Raw genomic sequence first — 5,356 nt, 5'->3', positions numbered from 1 at the left:
GAGACACGGGTTTGATCACTGACGCAGGAAGATCCCACATGACATGGAGCAGCTAAGCCCGTGCATCATGACTACTGAGCCTAGCTCTAGAGTCTAGGAGTTGCAACTACTGAAGCCTGCATGCCCTAGAGCCTGTGCTCTGCAACAAAAGAAGCCACTGCAATGAGAAGCCTGTGCGCTGCAACTAGAGAAAGCCCCTGAAGTGAAAGTTGCTCAGTCGTGTCCAACATTTTGTGACCCCATGGACTATACAGTCCATGGAATTCTCCAGGCCAGAATCCTGGAGTGGGGAGCCTTTTCCTTCTCCAGGGGATCTTCCCAACCCAGGGATCAAACCCAGGTCTCCCACATAGAAGGCGGATTCTTTACCAACTGAGCTACCAGGGAAGCCCAGAGAAAGCCCAGACACAGCAACAAAGACCCAGTACAGCCAAAAATTAATTAATTAAATTATTTAAAAAATTTTTTAGATACATGTGTGTAGGAAAACCAAAACATTAACAGCATTTATTGCCTGATCACAGGACAATGAGTCTGTTCTTCTCTATTGCCACACAGCAAACTACTCCAAATTTTAGCAACTTAAAACATCAACTTCTCTTTTTTAAATTCATTTAATTGAAATATAGTTGATTTACAATGTTGTATTTGCTTCTGGTGGACAGCAAAGTGACTCAGTTTTACATACATAGAATAGCTTGCATCTGCTAATCCCAAAGCTCACAGTCCATTTCCTTCCCTCCACCCACTCCCCATTGGCAACCACAAGTATGAAACAGCATCCTCTCATTGTATCATGATGCTGTGGATTATCTAGCCCCAGCATTTCCCACTAGGGAAACTCAGATAGCTGTAGTCAGATCGTGACTGGGGCTAGAGTCCTTGAATGCTCAGCCGGGCTGGACTTTCAAAATAGATCATTCCCATGGCTGGAAGTTGGTGCTGGCTGTAGGCATGGAGCTTGGTCGGGGCTGTCAGCTGTAGGACCTCCATGTGGCTTCTCTGTGCGGCTCGGGCTACTCACAGCAGAGTGGTTAGACTTCAAGGGTAAATATTCCAAGAGATAAAAATGGAAAGTTTCCAGTCTCTTAAGGCGTTAATCTGGAAACTGTCACAGAGTCACTTCCACCATATTCTATTGGTCAGGCAGTCACAGACCTCAACCTCCATGACAGGGAGCACAGATCTCATCTCTCAAGGTGTTAAAGAAATTGTGATCAACCTTTAATCTGCCACAAGGTGATTTTCATTTTCTTCTCTATATATTTTTGTACTTAAAACTTTCATACCAAAAAAGAATGATGTTTAAAATCAGAAAGAAAAGAAAAACACCAATAAATAACTTAAATGACACCATGCCCGTACTTTTTAGCAGGAAAAGGAGCTGAGGAAAAACAAATATGGCCATCGGCTCAGGATGAGACGATACCAGCAAGGGTGTGGGGACATAGTTTAATAAGTAAGCTGGGTTTATTTTTGGTGAAAGGCTTTCATACTCTGATTACCACAGGAAATTGCTTGGCCATCACAGACCCTCCTTTCCCAGAACAGTGGCCAAGGGACCACTTTAAAGGCCAATGGAAAAATCACAGAAAGATTGTCCAACCCCCAGAGCCTTTCTTAATGACCCATCTAGACGTGCACCTGACCAGGTGATCACAGGTGGGCATCTAGTGACATAGGTTTTTATCCATTCCCTCCCACCCATCCCCTAGTCCTACTCTTGACAAAATCTTAGCTTGGGTTCCGCTGTAAACAGACCCTGAGACAAGGATTCGAGTGCAAGTAATTTATTGGAGAGGTTATCTAGGAAACACTGGTGAAGAAATGGGGATGGAAAACAACTCATAAAAGTAGTGAGACAGGGCTTCCCTGGCGGCTCAGTGGGAAAGAGTCTGCCTGTCAATGCCAAAAGTAGTGAGACGAAACAAGTTCCCTCTGTGAACAATCAGAGTTTAATATACTGAGGAAATCTGAAATCCAGAGTAGAACATACCTCAGAGTTATCCATTTGAGAGAAGGGGGCGATCGCAGGACTTCTCTGGTGGTCCAGAGGTTAAGACTCTTTACTTTCAATGCAGGGGGTTAAGGCTCCCTGCCTGGTTGGGGAACTAAGATCCCACATGCCCTGGAATGTAGCCAAAAAAAAACAATTAAAAAAAAAAATGTGGATATTCTTATCCACAACCCACATCAGCTATTAGTGGAGGACTGCTCTCTGGGAAAGCCTTACTTCTCTAGTGCATCTAACTTGCCCTGCCCCAAGACAGAGAAGGTTCCAGGAGCCATAGAGAGCCTGTAGGCAGACAGATGCTGGCAGCTAGAAACCTGGGCAGCTTGCATGAGAATGATAAGCGCTGATGGGATGTGAATGGAGCAATTGCAGCATCTGCTACAGATACTCAGATGTTTTTTCATTAACATTCATCATTATATTAAATTATATATTTAGTTTATCTACTGTCTGACTCCCCAGCTAGAATGTAAAAGCTCCAGAGAGCAGAGATTCTCGTGTGTTTTGCTAATCACTCTGGTTCATATGAGATCTTCCCCCTAGGAAATTGATTTGATCAGAGAGAGAATTCTGGGAAGAGGGCAGAGTAGGAAGCACCAAGAATCCTTCCTCCCCATTGAGATAGCAATTGTGCCAGCAGAATCTTGCTGATGTAACTACTTAGGAGCTCTAGAGTCTATTCAAAGACCTGTGCTTCACTTCAGTGTATTTCAGCTCTTAGCACCGTGGCAAGTACCAAAGTGTAGTTGCACCAGTTGTGTCCAACTCTTTGCGAACCCATGGACTGTAGCCCACCAGGCTCCTCTGTCCATGGGATTCTCCAGACAAGAATACTGTAATGGGTTGCCATTCCCTTCTCCAGGGGTTCTTTCCCACCCAGGGATCAAACCCAGGTCTCCCTCATTGCAGGCAGATTCTTTACTGTCTGAGCCATCAACCCTTCACCAACAACCCTTCAGGCCCTTTGCAAGCTTCCCAGGAGCAGGTTGTGTACAACTATTGGGAAACAAGGTGAATGTTAAGAACCTGTCCATTGATGATGCCTATCATGGAATTCTAATTACAAAAGCTTCAAAACTTGAAATAATTTGAGTGAATGGATGTTCCTAACATCAAATCCATCTAAACAGAAAAGAAGGCACCTTGTTGGGATAGAATAAAAACAACCATTTGCCTGGTGATTCATAGGTCACTTTCACAGACATAATCTCTTCTGATACTCACATTCAAACTATGAGTTAGATGTTATTATTAATTATAATTCTCATTTCTCTTGTGAAGAAATTCTTATGTTTGATGCAACCAAATTTATTATTAGCCTTTCTGTGACTTGCTTAAGAAATCTCCTGAGTTAGAAAAACTTTTTTTCATCTATATATTCTTCTCACATACTTCTTTTGTTATTTAATTTCTTACTTTGTGTAGAGTTGAATTTTTTGTGTGCGGTGTGAAATAGGAAATCCAGTTTCAGTTTTGTCCATAGTAATAATTTCGTTTCCTTTTTTTCATCTATATATTCTTCTCAAATACTTCTTTTACTTCTGTCATTTAATCTTTTACTTTATATAGAGCTGAATTTTTTGTGTGCGGTGTGAAATAGGAAACCTAATTTCATTTTTGTCCATATGAGAAAGTAATTTCCCAGTTCCTTTTTTTTCATCTATATATTCTTCTGAAATACTTCTTTTACTTCTGTGACTTAATTTCTTACTTTGTGTAGAGTTGAATTTTTTGCACACAGTGTGAAATAGGAAAGCCAATTTCATTTTTGTCCATATGAACAAATAATTTTCCAGTTCCTTTTTTTTTTTTTTTTTGGCTGTACTGGGTCTTCACTTGATGTGGCTTGATGCCTCTATAGTTGCTGCCTGCAGGCTTAGCTACCCTACAGCATGGGGGATCTTAGTTCCCTAACCAGCAATCCATCGAATTTGCATCTCTTGCATTGGAAGGTGGATTCCTAACCACTGGACCACCAGAGATGTCCCTCCAGTTCCACTTATTGAAAAGAACTTAACGCCCTTTCCAGTGCCCTTTTAAGGCTGACGCAGTGCCTTAAGAGGCTAACACAGGAGGGTAAAGGAAGTCTCCATAAAACCCAGAGAAGAGATTTTTAGAACTCCTCTCTGGATCCTGTCTGGAGTCACAACTGAACCGGAAGATTTTAAGTCTTAGCACTTACTAGTGTGTGTATAGTTAATACCAAAGTCATTAAATTTAAACTTGACCTTCGGTTTGACAATAAAAAAAAAAAAAAAAGAAAAAAAAAGAGCTTAAAATAAGCCTTTAGAAGGAAATTTGCATTTCCTATATTTGGCAAATTTTTCTTTTACTGCTCATCTATTTTCTATCCAAGTGAATATAATGCAAGATTGCTGTATTATATATCCACCCTGTGCAACTATTTTCTCTGTGAGTCTGAGTAAATTGAGGTATCCAGAACCCACAGCCCAACTCTGTGGAAACCATTTCAAAGAGAAAAAACTTTTATTGCCTCTCCAAGAGCAAAAACGATTGGCAGGAGGAACATCCAGTCAAAACTCTATTTCCTACTAAAGAGGAAGAAGAGTCAATGAGCAAAAGAGTCATCATGTGCAGAAAGTATGAAAACCCAGGACCATTCAGTGATAACTTGAACTTAACCTTATTCAGCAAGATCAACATATAACAGTCTTATTTATTTCTTATTCATCTAAGACTGATTATCTAGTTAGAAAAGATAATAGGAAAAACACCATTCATAACACCAAAAAGCTATAAAACACCCAAACATAAATCTAAGGCAAAATAGGTGAAACTATATGTGTATTTTTTTAACTGTTAGTCTTTTCTGAAGGACACAGAAGAATAGAGAGAGATGCCATATTCCTGGGTGATAAGGCTTAACATTATAGAGATATCAGTTCTCCATCAGATTACTCAGCAATTCACTGTAACCTGACCCAACGGGATTATTATCGATTTAATGAGCTAATTCTAAAATTCACCTAGGGACTTCCCTGGTGGTCCAGTGATTAAGGATTCACTTGGTAATGCAGGAGATGCTTGGCAATGTAGGAGACTCCGGTACAATCACTGGTTGGGCATTAATCACATGCCTCCAGGCAACAAAGCCAATGAGCCACCAGCACTAAGCCTGCTCACCACAGCTAGAGTCCACGTGCCACAATGAAAGATCCACACAACACAACAAAGATCCTGAGCGCCAACACCAAGACCCAATGCAGCCAAATAAATAAATTCCTTTTTAAAATACAAATTTAAATAGATAAATAAAATTCACCTTGAAGAGAAAACACACAAGAATAGTCTAGAAAATTATGAAGCATAACCTATTTACAT

General features: G+C 40.6%; 1 non-coding gene across 1 annotated transcript; it reads left to right on the top strand.

Annotated features, from left to right (window-relative positions):
• Nucleotides 1–4,042: 4,042 nt before the first annotated feature.
• On the top strand, nt 4,043–4,165 carry LOC133064080 (small nucleolar RNA SNORA26). Its single transcript, XR_009694559.1, has one exon. It is a non-coding gene; the product is annotated as a small nucleolar RNA SNORA26 (small nucleolar RNA).
• Nucleotides 4,166–5,356: the final 1,191 nt, after the last annotated feature.

The sequence above is a fragment of the Dama dama genome, chromosome 10, assembly GCF_033118175.1.
Source record: "Dama dama isolate Ldn47 chromosome 10, ASM3311817v1, whole genome shotgun sequence".
In the NCBI taxonomy this organism is placed as follows: Eukaryota; Metazoa; Chordata; class Mammalia; order Artiodactyla; family Cervidae; genus Dama; species Dama dama.
Note: the sequence above shows the minus strand (reverse complement) of the source record. Positions and strands in the feature narration are given on the sequence as shown.